Source organism: Cavia porcellus, unplaced genomic scaffold (genome assembly GCF_034190915.1).
Source record: "Cavia porcellus strain 051 isolate PalLab524CR breed Dunkin Hartley unplaced genomic scaffold, mCavPor4.1 scaffold_25, whole genome shotgun sequence".
Taxonomy (NCBI): Eukaryota; Metazoa; Chordata; class Mammalia; order Rodentia; family Caviidae; genus Cavia; species Cavia porcellus.
In genome coordinates this window covers 23,767,184-23,786,285 of record NW_026947508.1, presented here as the reverse complement: position 1 = coordinate 23,786,285, position 19,102 = coordinate 23,767,184, and the positions used below count along the sequence as shown (strand labels likewise).

At 40.3% G+C, this 19,102-nt stretch overlaps 1 non-coding gene across 1 annotated transcript; it reads right to left on the bottom strand.

The window, feature by feature from the left end:
- Positions 1-2,861: 2,861 nt before the first annotated feature.
- LOC111757260 (small nucleolar RNA SNORA16B/SNORA16A family) lies at positions 2,862-2,996 on the bottom strand. The gene has a single exon (XR_002791633.1). It is a non-coding gene; the product is annotated as a small nucleolar RNA SNORA16B/SNORA16A family (small nucleolar RNA).
- Positions 2,997-19,102: the final 16,106 nt, after the last annotated feature.

Below are 19,102 nucleotides of genomic sequence, written 5' to 3'. Positions count from 1 at the left end.
GCTGTCTTCTGGAGACCAGAAGATGAGCCAGGCACAGCCCCGATCTCTGGGCCTCACAAGAGACATAGGCAGAGGGGTGATTATGTGTCTGACCTCATCCTGACCACTGTGGCTGGGTCATCTCAGGGTCCCCAGCATCCACTCAGCGACAGATTGGAGGAAGGAAGCAGGAAAAAGAAATACTAGTAACTGGGATTGGTGGCCGAACCAGAGAGAGAAGCCTTGGTAACTCCCAACACACAACCGGTGTCGTCTTTGCCCACACACCCAGCACTCTGCCCGTGTGCCTAAGTGGAAACCAGAGACGTCTTGGTGCACTTCTGGGTCTGGGCGGAGATGGGGGTTTGGAGAGGGAAAGATGCTGTGTGCAGATTTTAAGATGATGCACTGTCAGTATCTGCAGGATACAAGGGTGTGGGGCTGCTGAGGGGGTGGTGGCTGTAGGGGCCATGGCTGGACAGAGATGTCTGTAATAGAGATATAAATGTGAGCAGAACTAGTATATCCAACTTGTCACTTCGTGGATGGACTCCCCCAAGGAAAGCCTGATAAAGGAAAGAGAACTCAGGATAAAAACAGACAGAAGCAACATGGAAGATGCAGGCTGGCTGGGCACAGTGGTACACACTTATAATCCCAGTCACTCAGGAGACACACACAGAAAGATCACAAGTTCAAGTTCTCCCGGGGCAATTTAGCAAGACCATGTCTCCAAAAGCCAAGATGGTGTTCACTGGAACAAAGGCCAAGACCCAAGGCCCAACCCAGGTTTTATTAATGCTCCATGGGGGGGAGTGGCTCAGGGATGAGGGACAGTGAGCGTGGTGGGAAGCACGTGAGCTGGGCTAGGCAAGAAAGGCAGAGAGAGCAATCTGCATAAGACAACTGAGGTAGTTTCTAATAATTCGGGGTCAGTGCTTCAGTTTTGTTGTATAATTCTTTTTGCCCTGAGAAGTCATTGCCTGTTTCTCAAGGCTCTGTCCCACCGACCGTGTGGAGCACGGCTCTCCATCTCTGGGTGGGGTAACAGGGACCTATGGCTTTGCTTCACAGATTACACATCAGCTCCTCAGCCAGCCCAATCCACATTGCTTAGAGCCAGTTGAAGGGACAAAGAAATACCTGGCCAGCTCAGTATCAGTACATGGAGATAGGGCCAAGTTTATCCAAAATGGAGATAGTTGCTCTTCTTTTCCAGGACAGTCAAGGAGAGTCGCCTGGGTGGTTCCCCACAGAACAGTCTGTGTAGTCATCCAAGTACTCTGGCTGTGTGTGAAGGGGAAGAGCGACCGAGAGGCAGCCATGGGGAGCGACAGGACCTCACTGAAGATACCGAGCAGGAAGAACCACGCTGTGATCCACATTCTCCACTGAGCACTTCTTTGCACCTCACATTGGCTGTGTTCTCCCATAACAAAACTTTGGTCCACGTGTTTTGATTTCAGAATGGAGACTTGGTTTAGTCAATGGAAATTTCAAAAAATGGTGTAGCAGGCTATGGAAAGTTCAAAACCTATTCCTGCACACGGGGCTTCCACTGGGAGCCCAGCTAAGCCAGGGTGCCTATAAAGCCACGCTCTCCTCCGAGCTGCGGGATTCCAGAGCACTCAGCTGTTCTTCCTCCCTGCACTGCTCACTCTTGCCCTGTGCCCAAGCGTTCGCTGGCTTTCTAAACATTCTGTCTCTCTCATCTTAGAAGAAACTTCTCCTTATCGTCCAACCAATTCCAGCTTCTTTGAAGTCAGTGTCCTCCGAAGAGTTGTGTGCTTTCACTATCTTGAATTACTCTCTTCTCATTCTCTTTTAATCTGGCTGGGTTTTTTTTTTTTTTTCCTTGCTGGTTTTTGTCCTAGCTTTCCGCTGAAACTGTTCTGTTCAAGATCACCAAAGGCCTTCACTTAATTGAACTCAGTGGTTTTCCTTCATCTTACCTTTTGTTTTTCTTCCTCCCTTCCTCCCTTCTTCCCTTTCTTCATTTTCCTAGTACTAGGTGTTGAACTCAGTGTCTTGTGCTTGCTATGCAAATGTTGGAGTGCTAGGCTAAATCCCAGCCTTTTTAAAAATTAATTTTTTTTTAAACTGGTACCAGGGATCGAACTCATGACCGCCTGCTCACAAGGCAGGTGCTTATGCTGCTGAACTAAATCCCCAGCCCACTAAAAATTAATTTTTTTATAGTCCTAGGGATTGAACCTAAGGTCTTGCAACTGCGAGGCCAGTACTCTACCATATAGCTATATCCTCAGCCCTTTTATTTAATTATTTTTTATTTTATTTTTTATGGGTCCAAAGTCTTTATTGGTCAACCTGTATTCACAGGGATGTTTACTAATAGCAAAAAATTGTTTACAGAACTTATGACCTGTTCCTCTTTGCCTGTGTCGTCTTTCTCATGATCTCTCCAAACTAGGACCCACAGTCGGTGTGGGGTGTGGTAGTGTGTACCTGTCAGCCCAGCATGGTGTAGCAAGACCCTATTCTAGGCTCAGCTTCAGAGACAATCATCTCAGTATCAGTCACTTCCAGGAACCCTGGGGACTCCAGATTTTGAGCTTTGTGGTGTATCATCACTGTAACCTCCGAGATCTTCAATCTGGCACCGCTGTAATAAGCACAACTGTCAGGAAAATTCTTTTCCTTCCTCAAGCCCTCAGCATCACCAAGGCCTGCCTGGCCTTGGTCCTGATGCTGTGCCTTCGCTTTTTCAGGGCTGTGACCCAAAGCATTGCCATATCCTGTGCCACTAATCATTTCAGGACTCCTTACTACCGGTTCTCGAACTCAGCAAAATCCCCTCTACAAGAAACAAGCCAGTTTGAAGGAAGGCTGCCCGCAATCCCTGAGAAGTGGCAGCACAGTGGAACTGTCTTTCCCCAAAATGCTGCAGATCGGTTACAGCAAACAGAACGGCGACCGTCAAGGAAAATTTTTACTCTGGGCTCCTTTTTGACTGCAGCAACTACATACAAGCAGCTGCAGCTTCGATAAGGGCCATATGCCCTTTAAATTTTAAGTTTTGCTTTGAGACAAGGCTTCACTACATTACTAAACTGCCCAGGAAGGCCTTCAATTTGTGGTCTCCTAGTCTCAATTTTCCTGAGGCCTGGGATTATGGGTGTATACAACCACATCTGACTCCCTTTTTATTTTTTGTTTTGAGAAAGATCTCACTAAATTGCCTGTGCTGGGTTGGAATTTGAGATCTGCCTGTTTCAGTCTCCTAGAGAGCTGGGATTCCAGGCATGTGGTTAATTTGTTACTCCCTTCTCCTTTTGGTGGTACCCTTTCTTTCTTTCTTTCTTTCTTTCTTTCTTTCTTTCTTTCTTTCTTTCTTTCTTTCTTTCTTTCTTTCTGTCTTCTTTCTTCTTTCTTTCTTTCTTTCTTTTTTCTTTTTTTCTTTCTTGTTTTTTGTGTTTTTGAGTTGGGGTCTCTCTACAGAGTCCAAGCTGGCTGTAAACTCTCTATGTAGGCCCCCAAGACTGGCCTCAAACTGCAGGCAATCCTCCTCTCTCAGTCTCCCAAATGCTGGGCTGACAGGCACGCATCACCACGCCCAGCCTCTGATACACTTTCTGCTGGTTGCCAGGTTGTGACAGCATCTACTTTCCCTTCCTTCTCTGACTCCCTGGAGGTATCTTTCTGTCTCCCTGACTTCTGAGTGTCAGTGTGCCGCAGGGCTGGGTACTGGGTACTATTCTTTGTCTACTTTTCTTCATCTCACTCAATGCCTTGGTTTAAATCCCACTTGGATGCCAGCAACTTCTGAGTTTCTATTTTTAGCCTAGACTTTTATCTTGAATACTATACTTATTTAGTCTACCGAACTGCACTGCTTAAGTCTACACGCATGTTGAATAGTTATCTCAAATTTTTTAAATGTTTATGCTGGCAGTAGTGTTCACCTTTCCTTTTTTTTTTTTTTTTTTTTTTGTACTGGGGATCGAATTCATGTCTTGGCACCTGCCAGGCAAGTGCTTATGCCGCTAAACCAAATCCCCAGCCCTGCTGGCAGTGTAGTGATAAAAATGCTTAATGACCATGAAAGCCTACAGTTTGATCTCCAGTACTACAAAACAAAAACAAAAAACGCCTAGTACTACAAAACAAAAACAAAAAATAAAAAGTGGGCATGTTTTGCTTGCCTGTGATTCTAGCTACTTGGGAGACCAAGACAGGAGAATGGCAAAGTTGAGCCCACTTGGGCAAATTATCAACTTAGCCAGAACCTGTCTCAAAAAAATTTTTAAAAACTTTAAGAAGGGTGGGACTGTAGCTCAGTGGGAGAGTCCTAAATTCAATCCCTAGCACCCTTTCCTTTTTCTTTCTTTCTTTTCTTTTTTCTTCCTTTTTTCTTTTGCGGTGCTAGGGATTGAAAGAAAAAAGGAAGAAAAAAGAAAAGAAAGAAAGAAAAAGGAAAGGAAAGAAGGAAGGTAGGAAGGCAGAAAGAAAGAAAGAAAGAAAGAAAGAAAGAAAGAAAGAAAGAAAGAAAGAAAAAGCAAGCAAGCAACTGGGATTATAGATCATTGGCAGAGTACACCTGGATTCAATGTCCAATAAACATGCCGAAAAAAGGCATGAATATACACAAAGCTGAAACTAATAAAATTACTCTCATGTACACAGAAATTGCTAAGTCTACCTTTGGGGGACGAATTTGATGTATCTTTTCTGATTAGTTATAGATTAGGAAGACAAAACAAAAATCTCAGCAAAATTAAAGGTTTGAGGGTTTTGTTGTTTTTTAAAGTCTCACTGTATAGTTCAGGTTGGCCCTGAACTCACAGTAATCCTCCTGCCTCAATTTCCTGAGTGCTGTGATTACAAGCACGTGCCACCACACCCGGCCCTTGAGGTAGTTTTTAAAGGAATTTCCATATTGTTTTCCACAGTGGTTGCACCAGTCTATACTCCCACCAACAGTGGAGAAGGGTTCCTTTTTCCCCCCAGCCCCTCCAGCACTTATTATTGGTTGACTTCTTTACAATGGCCATTCTTTCTGGGATGAGATGGAATCTCAGTGTTGTTTTATTTTGCATATTTGAATGATTGATGATATTGAACATTTTTTCATATATTATTTGCCATTTGTACTTCAGAAGCTTATTTTTGGATTTCGTCTTTAAATTTGGGAAGAATATAAAAAAATAAAATAAATAAAAAGAGGCTGGGGATTTAGCTCAGTGGCATAAGCGCCTACCTTGCAAGCGCATAGTCGTGAGTTTGATCCCTGGTACTGGTATAAAAAAATAAAATACAATAAATTTGGGAGGAGACTGATTTTTCTGAGTTGGCTTTTTTTTTCAAGACAAGCTCCCACTTAAACTCATTCACATAGCCAAAATTGACCTCAAACTCATGGCAATCCTCCTATTTTGGTCTCCCAGTGCTGGGATAACAGATGTGTTGAGTTCTTTATATATTTTAGATAGCAGTTCTTTGTTTGAGGAATGGCTGGCAAGTATTTTTTCCCCACACTATAGACTGTCTCTTCACTCTCTTGGTTGTTTCCCTCGCTGTGCAAAAGCTTTTTAATAACATGAGATCCCAGTTGTTAATTTTTTGTAATAGTTTCTGTGTGATTGGTGTTTTGTTCATGAAGTCTTTGCTTACACCCGTGTCTCCAAGAGTTCTATTTAATCTTCCAGCAGATTTAGTGTTTCTGTTTTTACTATTTAGATATTTGATCTCTTTCAATTTTAATTTAGTGCATGGTGGAAAATATGGGTTTAGCTTTAATCTTTGGCATGTGGAAAGCCAATTTTTTCCATCACCATTTATTAAAAAGGCTACCTTTCTGCATCCTTTAATCTGTTCTATTGATCCTTAGGTCTGTTTTTTTTTTTTTTGTTGTTGTTGTTGTTTTGTTTTGTTTTGCCAGTACCATGATGTTTTTATCATAGTAGTTTTACAGTAGTTTCAAATTTGGGATTGTGGTGCTTCCTGCCTTGCCATTGTTGCCCAGAATTGCCTTTGCTATTCTAGGTCTTTTCTGGTTCCAAATGAATTTGAGAATTTTTGTTAATTCTATGAGATATGCTGTTGAAATTTTGATATGAGTTGTATTAAATTTGTATAACAACTTTGAACCTATGACCATTTTCATTATGCTGCTTGAGGAGCAAGAGATATCTTTCCACTTTCTGATATCCACTTCAATTTCCTTTTTCTTTTCTTTTCTTTCTTTTTTAATCAATCTCCTTTTTCAATGTAGAAATCTTTTATTTCATTAGATTGGTTCCTAGACAATTCATTTTGGGGATGTTATTGTGAAAGATGTTGTTTCCCTAATTTGTCTCTGTGAATTTGTAATTCATGTATAGGAATGCTATTGATTTTTGAGTGTTGACTTTGTATCCAGTTACATTATTGAATTTGGTGATTAAATCTAGAAATCTTTTTTAGGTCTTCTATGTATAGTATCATATCATCTGCAAATAATGATAATTTAACTTCTTCTTTCTTATCCTTATTCCTTTTATTTCTTTCTATTGTCTAGTTGATCTGGCTAATGTTTCCAGAACTATATTCAATAGGAATGGTGACAGTAGACATCTTTGTTTTATTCTTGATTTTAGAATGAAAGCTTTCAGTTTTTGACCATTTATTATGATGTTGGCTGTTGGTTTGTCATAGATGGCTTTTATCGGATTGAGATAAGGACCATCTATTCCAATTTTCTGTAGCATATTTTTTTTTTATCATGAATGGGTGTTGGACTTTATCAAATGCTTTTTCTTCATCTACTGAGATGATCATATGATTTTTGTCCTTTGCTCTGTTAATACGGTATATTACATTTATAGATTTGTGTATGTTGAATCACTCCTGTATCCTTGGGAAGAATCTGACTTGAGCATGATGTATAACCTTCTTGATGATTTGCTGCATTCTGCCTGCCAATATCATTGAAATTTTGACTGGGATAGTATTTTGACTTGAGCTAGAATTTTTGTGTCTGTGTTCTTTAGGTAGATTGGCCTATAGTTCTCTTTCTTTTTTTTTATTTTTTTAATTTTTTTTTAGACTAGTCAAGTGCAGTAGTGAGAAGGGGGAAAGAGTAGAACAAGGAGTTCAATCTGTACTGACTGTGAACAATCGACATAACTCACTACCTTCGGACCAGCCTATAGTTCTCTTTCTTAGTTGAGTCCTTCTCTGATTTTGGTATCAAGGTAATGCTTGCCTTCTGGAATGAATTTAGGAGTATGGCTTTCCTTTCAGTTTCATTAAAAAATTTGAGAAGTAGTGGTATTAGTCTTCTCTAAATTTTTTGTAAAATTTTGCAGTGTATCCATCAGAGTTTGGGCTTTTCTTTGTTGGTAGGTTTTTAATTACATGTTCAGTTTCACTGAGTGATATGGATTTATTTAAAATTTTTATATATTCTTTTTTTGAATTTTTATATATTCTTGATTCAACTTTGGTAATTCACATGTATCTAGGAATCTGTCCATTTTTTCCTGCATTTTCCATTTTATTAAAATACAAATTCTAGAGCTGGGTGTGGTGGCACACACCTGTAATCCCAGTACTTGGGAGGCTGAGGCAGGAGAATCGTTGGGAGTTAGAGACCAGCTGGAGCTACAAAGTGAGCTGGAGATAAGCCTAAACTGCATAGTGAGACCCTGTCTCATCTCAAAAAGACAAAACAGGGCTGGGGATTTAGCTCAGCGGCATAAACACCTGCCTTGCAAGCATGGGGTCCTGAGTTTGATCCCAGGTACAAAAAAAAAAGAGACAAAATAGGCCAGGGGTTTAGCTCAGAGGCATAAGTGCCTGCTTGGCAAACGTGAGTTTGATCTCCAGAAAGACAAAATAAAATAAAATACAAGTTCTCTAAGTAAATATAGATGATCTGGATTTCTGCATGATCTGTTGTGACTTCATTCTTTCATTTTTTTTTATTTTAAAGAGGAGAAAACAGAAAAATCAAGAAGAAAACAATTTAAAAACAACAGCAAAAGCAAAATGATGACAACAATAACAATGAAAAACAGTGGTGATATAGGCTTTCAAAACAAGATGATAGGAATTAGTTGCACGGATTTGTATCCTTTTGCTAAGGTTGGCTAGGTGGTGTGGATTTTATTTACTCTTTCAAAAAACCAAATCTTCAATTCATTAATTCTTGTATTGTTTTCTTAGTCTCCGTTGCATTAATTTCTGCTCTGATCTTTATAATCTTCTCCCTTGTTTGAGCTTTCCATGAGAAAACATATTCTCAAATGCACAGGAGACGCTTGCCAAAACAGACCACATACTAACCATAGAACATGCTTAAATAAATGGAAAGGAATTGAAATCCATGCAATTAATTCCTATCATCTTATTTTGAAAGCCTGTATCACCACTGCTTTTCATTGTTATTGCTGTTGTCATCTTGCTTTTGTTGTTGGTTTTGTTTTCTTCTTGATTTTTCTTTTTCTTTTTTTAGAAGCTTGAGGTTCAACATTAGGTTATTTATTTGAGCTTACTCCATTTTTCTAATATGGGAATTCATTGCTATAATTTACCCTTGTAGGACTGCTTTCAATGTGTCCTATAAATTCTGGTATGTTGTGCTGGCATTTTTAATTATAGAAGCTAATTTCTGCTTTTCAACTGTCGCTCATTGGTTGTTCAGTAGGGCGTTATTTAATTTCTGTGTGTTTATGACATTCTTGTGGTTTCTTTTGCCATTGATTTTCAATTTTATTGCATTATAGTCTGATAATATGCTTATGATAATTTCAATTCCTTTCCATTTACTTAAGTACTTCCATGGTTAGTATGTGGTCTGTTTTGGAAAGCGTCTTCTGTGCAGTTGAGAAGAATACGTGCTCTCATTTTGTGGGGTGGAACATTCTGTAGACATCTACTAAGTGTATTTGTGCAAAAGTTTGCTTCAGTTCTAACATTTCACTTTTGATTTTTTGTCTATTTGATTTGTTTAGTCCCTCAAATGATTAAAAATTTTTATGAGTAGATATTTCTAGCGCATGATGACTACATCCATTGTAGGGAGTTGGAACATGTACATTATACATATGAATTCTTTTTTTGTCTTTTTTGAGATGGGGTCTCACTATGCAGTTCAGGCTGGCCTTGAGCTCACTTTGTAGCCCAGGCTGGTCTCCAACTCCCAACGATCCTCCTACCTCAGCCTCCCGAGTGCTGGGATTACAGGCATGAGCCACCACACACGACTATATTAATTCTTTTTTTTCCCATTCCCCCCATCTCTTGGTCCCTTTCTCTCTTGCAAAAGATCTAGCTCCTAAATGAGACAGAGTTACTATTTAGCAACAACAAAAAAGTTCCATTTCTATGTTTATGTTCTAGGGAAATAAAAACAAGTTCACATAGAAACTTATACACAAATGTTTTATGGTAGTATTTTTAAAAATTTTTTAATACTGAATATATTTATTAGAAAAGAATTATGAAATATCCTTATATATTTCCTTGAGAAATTAAAAATAAAAGACAATAAAACCAAAAACAAATAGAGGAAAATAATAAAGATCAGAGAGCAATCCCTTATCAATATGGCAGTGTTATTTGTAATAACTCAAATATTCACCAGTGGATGATGGAAAAACAAACAGGGGTGTACCCTAGGACGGCACGTGGAGGGCCCTGGGCTCCATCCTCAGCACTGAGCTTGCACCCACTCCTTCCACGGGGAATGTGAGTGCACATCCGTACCTGTGAGTACTGTTCACACAGGAATGGTGGGAAATACAGTGTTCACACTTGTAACGACTTGGGTAGAATGCAAGGGAATTATACCTAGTATACAAAGTCAGACTCTAGGGAGACTGTTTAACTCTATTACAGAATATTCTTTTTTTTTGGTACCAAGGATTGAACTCATGACTTAGCGCTTGCCAGGCAGGCACTTATGCCGCTGAGCTAAATCCCTGGCCCAGAATATTTTTTTTTTAAAGAAAAAAAAAAAAAAGTCAAATAGTCTCAGGATAACAAAAATAGAGGACTGTGGATATAATTCTTCTAGGTAGAATTGCTTGCCTACCATATACAAGACCCTGCGCTCAATTCCTAGTACCACCAAAAGCAGAAAAGAAGAATCCAGTCTATCACTGGGTGTAGTGCTGCGTGCCTGTAATCCCAGCACTCAGGAGGCTGAGACAGGAGGATCAAAGCCATGAGTTCCAGACCAGCCTGGGCTATGCAGCCAGTTCAAGGTCAGCATGAATGAGCAAAAAAACAACAATGACAATACAAAAAATAAAACCAAAATAAAAAACCAGTTAAATGGGTGAATTGGTACACGCCTGTTACTTCAGAACCTGGGAGACAGAGGCATGAAGATTCAATTTTAAAGCCAAGCTGGGGTAAATAGTGAGTTCAAGACTAGCCAGGACTAGCTAGCAAGACCTTGTTTTTTTGAAAAGAAAGGAAGAAAAGAAGAGAGAAAGAGAATAACCCCTTGTAAATTGTATTTACATTTTCAATTTATACATTTAAAATTTTCTACAATAAAAAAGTTTTAAAAACTATTCTTAGCCTTTTACTCTTGATATAGTGAGACTCCCATAGATTGATAATTTAACTTAGAGGATTGTCAGTTCCTTGACAATCGACGTTCATTTGGACCTTTTTGTACTGGTGGCTCAGATTATCTTGATGCAGATCCAGCCATTATCACGCCATTTAATCCTAGAGGATTTGTGTATGCTCACATGGCTGCAAAAGCCATCTTTCTGCTCATCCATTCCAACAAAATAAAACAAGTGGCAGTTAGATTGCTTGCTTTAAATACAGTTTCAAACATTTAAGCTTTATCAGCATGATTAACTGAAAGTTAAAACTGAAAGTTAAATACTGAAAATGAAAAACAAAACACATGAAAGGAATTAGTTATGTTAACATCCTCCCACTAACACCCCTTATTTTTACTTACGTATTTATTTGTAGTTGGGATTAAACCCAGAATCTTGTGCTACATACTCAGCCCTTTTTAGTTTTTTGTTTAGGGTCTCACTATGTATTTCAGCCTGATTTTTAACTCACTGTGTAGCCCAGGCTAGCCTTAACTGCACAGCATTCTCCTGCCTCAGCATCCTAAGTGCTGTGATTACAGGCATGTGCTACTTTGCCAGGTTTTTGTGGGTTTTCTGTTTTGTTTTTGAGACTGGCTTTCCCTCTGTAACCCAAGCAGGCCTGAAATTCATTATGTTACCCAAACTGGCCTCACACTCATGATCCTTTTGCCTCAGTTTCCAGAGAGCTGGCATTATAGCAGTGCACTCAAACTTTACTTTTTTTCTTTTTCTTCTTTCTTTCTTTCTTTCTTTCTTTCTTTCTTTCTTTCTTTCTTTCTTTGAGACAGAGCCTCCCTTCATATACCAGGCTGACATGGAGACATGGAACTCAAGACAATCCCCCCGCCTCAGCCTCCTAAATGCAGGAGGGATTCCAGGTATGCACCACCATGCCTAGCATCTTTTCTTTTTTCTTTTTTTTCCTTTTTTTTTTGAGGGGGGGGCTGGGGATTTAGCTCAGTGGCATAAGTGCTTGTCTGGCAAGTGTGAGGCCTTGAGTTAGATCCTCAAAAACAAAACAAAACAAAACAAAAATATATACATATGATGCTGAGACTAGGCCTTGATATGTAGTTCAGGTTGGCCTTGGACCTACTATGTAGCCTAGGCTGGCCTCGAAGTCATAGCTATCATCCTGTCTTTGCCTCCCAAGTGCTACATTACAGGCAGGCAGCATCATGCCTGGCTTATTTGTTTGTTTTGTGGTTCTGGGGATGGAACGCAGGGCCTCTGGCATGGGAGGCAAACACTACCATTGAGCTACATCTCAGCTCCTTTATTTTTTATTTTAAGATAGTCTCTAAATTGCTCAGTGTGGGCTAGAACTTGTGATCCTCCTGCCTTAGTGTCTCAGAGTGCTGGGATTATAGGCTTGCACCATGCCTGTCTGTTATTTTTATTTTTATGGTTAATCATTTTAGTTAAAAAGCTTGTTGAGCTTGCTGGTGCATACCTGTGATTGTAGCACTTTGGAGGCTGAGGCGGGAGGATTGCTGTGAATTTGATGCCAGCTTGGGCTACATAGTGAGTTCAAGGCAAGCCTGCATTACATAGTGAGACCTTGTCTCAAACAAACAACCCCTTCCCCACATGCTTATTAAATTCATTTCAATTTGGGGGAAGCAGTTCTGGAGTTTCAACTCAATGCCTTTGCACTGAGCTATTTCTTCAGTTTCATGTCCTCTCACTAGGTCATTAAACTATCCAGTCTGGTTGTGACTCTCCTGCTTCAGCTTACCGGAATGACAGCATCAGAGGTATTTGTTCCATACCTGTTTTTTTCTTTCTTCAACATAATAAACAATTCAGTGACTCCAATAGCTGATGCTCTTGTGGGTCTTTTCTATGTTATTTCTGCTGGATTTTGTTCGTAGTATTTTGTCTTCTAGCATAAGTGATCATTTTGCTGTGGCCTGAATATCATATTTACATATTTGTTCATAGACATAATTAGGGCCAAGCATGAGGCCTGATGTTTATCCAAGAAGATATGTTTTCTGCTAGGTACCTGGAGACACTGGTACTCTAGGATCACATTAACACAGCTTCCAGTTTGGGGATGTATTGAAGTCATGTTGTAATTCCCCTGGTGCAGATCCTGAAAGGGTCTGTCTCCCTACTGCCCTTACTTTTAGGGTACCCATCTTTTAGAGGCCTAATCCAAGATGAGAGTTGTTCACAAAGGTCTTTCTCCCTGGGTAGGCTCTGATCCTAATGTCTGATCTGTAGCTACTACAGGGTGTTAAAAACGCCACTCTTAAAGTCCAGTGTGATGGTGCCCTCCTGTAATCCCAGCACTTGGAAGTCTGAGGTAGGAGGATTGCTGTGAGTTCAAGGCCAGCCGGGGCTTCAAAGTGAGTTCAAGGCCAGCCTGAACTGCATGGTGAGACCCTGTCTCAAAAAGGCAAAAAAAAAAAAAAAAAAAAAAAAACACAACCCCCACCCCCCAACAACCAAACCCAAATCCAAAGAACTGAACAAATAAAGAGCAGGAGATACAGAGGAATACTCCCTGCGTTCAATATGGGTAGTACCAAAAAAACCAAAACCAACCAACCAAACAAACAAACAAACAAAACAACAACGACAACAAAAACAGAGAGAGAGAGAGATGAAATAAGCCCGGGTACTCACGGTCCCGCAGGAGGTAGTGCTTCTTGCAGAAAAGTAGTTCTGAATTTCTAAATGCGGGCTTCCCATCCTTAGCTGCTCTTCTGCTCCAGACAGGATCATTGTTCACTAACTCCTCCGCCTACCAATGGCACTGAGCAGAGATTTGGATACTTTCCCACTTAGTTTTCTGCGATGGAGGGCTTGTGTGCAATTACCCAGACACTCAAGCAGAATTCAAAGCCTCCTGTCCTCCAGCTTCCTGTGAACAGAGCACACTCGGACGCCGTCTGCTAAGGAGGGGCAGTGGAAATGCCAATAGTGAGACAGTTACCAGGCCGGGAGGTATCCAAGCCACATTGGAGGTATACAAGGACACAGTTGCTAACAGCGGTGATAACAAAGTATCCATTTAGAAAATCTGTGAATCCAAATTTTGCTTGCGAATGTTTTACATTAAATTTAAAAATTAAATTGCAAAACTACTACATTGTAGTAATTTTTTTGGGGAGAGGCTACTGGGGATTGAGCTCACAACCTCATGCTTGCCAGGCAGGCACTTGTGCTGCTGAGCTAAATCTCCTACCCCACTTTTTTTTTTTTTTTTGTGGTACCAGGGATCAAACTCACAACCTCACACTTGCCAGGCAGGCACCTATGCCACTGAGCTAAATCCCCAGGCTTTTTTTTGTCTCTGAGACATAGCCTCCCTGTATTTCAGCCTGTCCTTGAACTCACCGTGTAGCCCAGGCTAGCCTTGAACTGGAAGCAATTCTCTTGTGTCAGTCTTCTGAGTGCTGGGATTACAGGTGTGGGCCACCACGTCTGGCAATACTTGGGAGTTTTAAATGAAACAGTGAACATAAAATATCTCAGGATGGCACATGACACGAGACTTTTTTTCCCCTTTCTTTCTTTCTTTTGGCTTTTTGAAACAGGGTCTCACCATATACTTTTTTATCGGTACCGGGAATCAAACCCACAACCGCGTGCTTGCAAGGCATGGGCTTATGGTGCTGAGCTAAATCCCCAGCCCCCAGGGTCTCACCATGTATCCAAATTGGCCTTGGCTCACTTTGTAGCCCAGGCTACAGAACTTGCAATGATCCTCCTGCCTCAGCCTCCAGAGTCCTGGGATTACAGGCATGTGCCACCAGGCCTAGCTCTTTCTTTATTTTAAAGACTTATTTATTACTTATTTTTGGGAATATTGAGGTTGGACCCAGGGCCTTTGCACTGTGCTTGATCTCTTCAGCCCCTTTTTATTTTTTATTTTGAGACAGTGTCTCGCTTCTGATACCAGGACAGGTGTGAGTCCGTGAGAGCCGGAAGCATTATTTGGACGCTGCCTAGGGGCTGCAATCCCTTAGGGTCACCAGGGATCAGTGACAAATCCTTAGTTGCTGTCTCCTCATCTGACTGAACAGGGACCTGAAGGCTGCTACATTTGGATGGAGGCCTAAACCCACAGACAGTCTCTATGCCTGAGTAATGAAATCTAAAGTTAAAACTAAGGAATTAGTTACAGACTCAAGAAGGATTCACGAGCGCAGAGCCTGGAAGGATCCTGAAAATGAATTTTCCCATGGTCGCTCCACTTTTTCCCCAGCATGCTTACCAATTCTCAGACTTACACGGTGCAGTCTCATGACCCCATAGGGCTAAACATATAAACTACTTCATTTCACTCAGTGCTGTTGCTATTCCCTCAATTTTTTTGTACCAGGAATCAAACTCAGGATCTTGCACTAGCCAGGCAGGTGCTCATGGTTTTTTTTTTTTGTCTTTTTCTTTTTTTATTGGTACCAGGGATCGAACTCACAACTGCCTGCTTGCAAGGCAGGCACTTATGCTGCTGAGCTAAATCCCCAGCCCCGCAGGTGCTCATGTTACTGAGCTATATCCCTGGCCTACCCTCCATTTTCTATGGCAGAAATGAAGTAAATAATTTTTGGTTGGCTCCAGAGCTGGATTTCTGAATAGAACAAATTTCTTAGAAAGTTGAGTGATGGGGCTTTCTTAGAAAGTTGAGTGATGGGGCTTTCTTAGAAAGTTGAGTGATTTAGCTCAGTAGCATAAGCGCCTGGCAAGTGGAAGGTCATGAGTTCGATCCCTGGTACCGATAAAAATGAAAAAAAACAAAAAAAAGTTGAGTGTTAAAATAGAAAGAAAGAAAATTGAGTGTTGATGCTATAAATGGCTATTAAATTTATGTTTAACAAACATTTATTTAGTTAGTTTTTTGAGACAGAGTCTCATGATATAATTCAGGTTGGCCTCACCGCAATCATCCTGCCTCAGCTCCCAAATGCTGCGATTACAAGGTGTGTACCATCATATCTAGTTTAACAATGAGCAATTTGTGTATGCCCCGAAATATGTTGGCCCCTGGGGATTCATACATAAAAACAAAGCCACTATCAGGAAAAAACACATTTATTAAGTACTAATTCTATATTTGACACTTCACATATGTGAGTTCATTTAACCATCCTAGCTAATCTGTGAGAGGAGTACTAGTCAGAAAGTAGCAGAGGTTAGGATCTTTAGCTCCTAAATCTTATTTTTTTAAAATTTAAACTTCTGGGGCTGGGGATTTAGCTCAGTGGCATAAGCACCTGCCTTGCAAAGTGTATGGTCGTGAGTTCGATCCCTGGTACTGATAAAAAAGAAAAAGACAAAAAAATAAAATAAAATAAAATTTAAACTTCTGTTAGTTCATGTTGGCAGTACATAATGCAAATTCATCGTGGGGAGTTGACACATTTTAATCCTTTGTATGTTCCCTCCACTCTCTTCTCTCTCCCTTCATTTCTTGGTCCTCCTCCCACTTACCAAAATGTCTGTCTCTCTATTTCCTATTATCTTTTTTCTTTTGAGACAAGGTCTTGCTAGGTAGTTCAGATTGAACTTGAACTCACTGAATAGCCCAATCTGGCCTCAAATTCATGGTGATCCTCTTGCCTCATTTTCCCAAATGCTAGGATTACAGATGTTCACCACCACGCCTATGAACATGTTTTCATGTCATTATTGTCTGTTTGCACTTTTTCTTCTGTAAAGTGTCAAGTCATTTCAGTTGCTCATTTTTTTTAATGAGAATTGTTTATTTAAAAATGTTTTTTATTTTTATTATTTATCAGTACTGGGCATCAAACTCCTGACCACACACTTGCAAGGCAGGCACTTATGCCACTGAGCTAAATCCCCAGCCCGATGAGAATTATTTTGAGGGGGACTAATATATTTGAGGTTTTAATGTATTCTAGATATTAGTCCTCTGTTCAAGGTGTAGCTGGAAAAATATTTTTCCTATTCTATAGGTTATCTCTTTGCTCTGTTGGTTGTTTTGGTTGTTGTGCAGGAGCTTTTTATTTGATACAATCCCGTTTGTTGATTATTGATGTTTTTCTTGTGCAATTAGGGTTCTGCTCAGAAAGTCTGTGCCTATGCCTATATCTGCAAGAATAATACCTGTTTTTTCTTCCAAATTAACTATTGCTAGCTTTAAAAATATTATTTATTTATTTTTTGAGACAGTGTCTCATGTAGCTCAGGATGGCCTTGACCTCACTATGTGCCCCAGGTTGACCCCTACTTGTGGCAATCCTTTTGCCTCAGTTTCTGAAATGTTAAGATTATAGTGTGTGCTACCATGTCTGGTTTGCTGTGTTGGCATTTAGATCTTTGATTCATTTTATTTTAGCACATGGCGAAAGATTTGACTCTAAAGGCCTGAGACTTAGCTCAGAAGCATAAACTCCTGGTAAGCATGAGGTTGTGAGTTTGATCCCTGGTAAGATATGGATCTAGACTCAGTACTGTGCTTGTGGTGAGCCCATTTTCCCAGCAGCATTTGTGAGAAAGGGTATCTTTCCTCTGGCATATTTAATTGGCCCTTTTGTCAAAGATCTGAGAGCTGAATGTGCCTGGAGTTGCTTTTGCATCTCTAGAATGTTCCATTGATACACAGGTCTGTTTCTATGCCAATATCATTTTGTTTTTTCTTTTCAGCGTTTTGAGACAGGGTCTCATTATGCAGTTGAGGCTGGCCTTGAGGTCACTTTGTAGCCCAGATTGGTCTCAAACTCTCAAGGATCCTCCTGCCTCAGCCTCCCAAGTGTTGAGGTTACAGGCTTAAGCCACCACACATGGCTCTTGTGCCAGTATAATTTTCTTATTTATTTATTTATTTTTTGTCATGTAATGCAGGAGTGCCTGGAACTCACTATGGAATTCCTTTCCATTCTCCTACTTTAGTCTCCTGAGTGGTAGGATTATATATATGAACTACCATGGCTGGAAAAATCTCATTCTTTTATAAGACAAATGTATCTTGTTTTGTAAATACAACAAATATATGTTCAGACTATTTTATATTTTTTAAGAATAGGAAATTTTGGAGAGAGGGAAAAAAAAGGAAATTTTATTGGGGAAAAGGATGGGGACTAGGAACAGCTGCTGAGACAGGAAGGGTTCTGAATGGGTTGCCCTGCTCAAAAAATTTAAACAACATGAATACTGATTTTTCTCATGTACTTGGTAACACTATGTTAAAATCGCTTTAATGTTGATCACTGGGTTTCATAGATGAATATATTTCACCACCCCACGGTACTGGGACTTGAAACTTTGCACCAAGCTATATCCCCAGCGTATTTATTTACTTATTTTGAGACAGGGTCTCATTGTGTAGCCCAGACTGGCCTTGGACTTGCAGTGATCCTCCTCCCTCATGCTCCCTAATGCTGGGATTTCAGATATGCACCACCATGCTTGACTCCCCAGCTCTTCTTCTTCTTCGTTTTTTTTTTTTTTTTTTTTTTTTTGGTCTTTTTGAGACAGGGTCTCTCTATGCAGTTCAGGCTGGTCTTGAACTCACTTTGTAGACCAGGCTGGTCTCGAATTTGCAATGATCCTCCTGCCTCAGTCTCCCAAGTGCTGGGATTATAGGCATCAGCCACCATGCCCAGCTAGTCCTTCTTAAAATGTTTTATTTTTATTTATTTATTTATTTATTTTGTCTTTTTTTGAGATGGGGTCTCGCTATGCAGTTCAGGCTGGCTTTGAGTTCAGCTCAGGTTGAACTTAGGCTGGTCTCCAACTCACAAGGATCCTCCCACCTCAGCCTCCCCAGTGCTGGGATTACAGGCGTGAGCCACCGCGCCCGTCAAAATGTTTTATTTATTTATTTATTTATTTATTTTTGGTCTTTTTTCCTTTTTATCCGTACTGGGGATCGAGCCCACGACTGCCAGCTTGCAAGGCAGGCGCTTATGCTGCTGAGCTAAATCCCCAGCCCCTTTATTTTTTATTTTTATTTTTTTTAAAGCCAATCAAATTTAGCAGTGGGGGGGTGGTATACCAACTTTAGTGGCACTAATGTTAATAAGTTCTTCTAACCCACTGCCATCGGACCAGCCCCCTTTATTTTTTAATTAATCAATTAATCAATCAACTTTTGGTACTGGGACTCACACTCAGAACCTTACGCTTGCCAGGCAACGATTGCGCCACTGAACTATATCCTTGGCCCCACATTTTTATTTTGAGACAGGGTCTAGTTAAGTTGCCCAGGCTAGATAGGTTGGAATTTGCCATCCTCCTTTCTTAGTCTCCTGGAGTGCCAGGGTTACAGGTGTGAGTCACTATGCCTGGCTCCTGGTACCAGATTTTCATTCATTGTGGAAACTAGATAGAAGGACAATCACTAACATTAAAATTGAGTGCTTATAAGCAAGGTTGGCTTCACGTTCTGCTGTCATTGTCTTGGAATTCATAATAACTTTTGAACAAGAATCCTTGGCAATTTCATTTTGCATCACAATTTTACAAATTACGCTGTTGATGGGTTCAGGTGTTCCAGTCTCTGTGCTAGGTATTTTACATATATTTTGCCCCTAAACCACATTGGCATTGTTTCTTCTTGGCAGTGGGAATTGAAC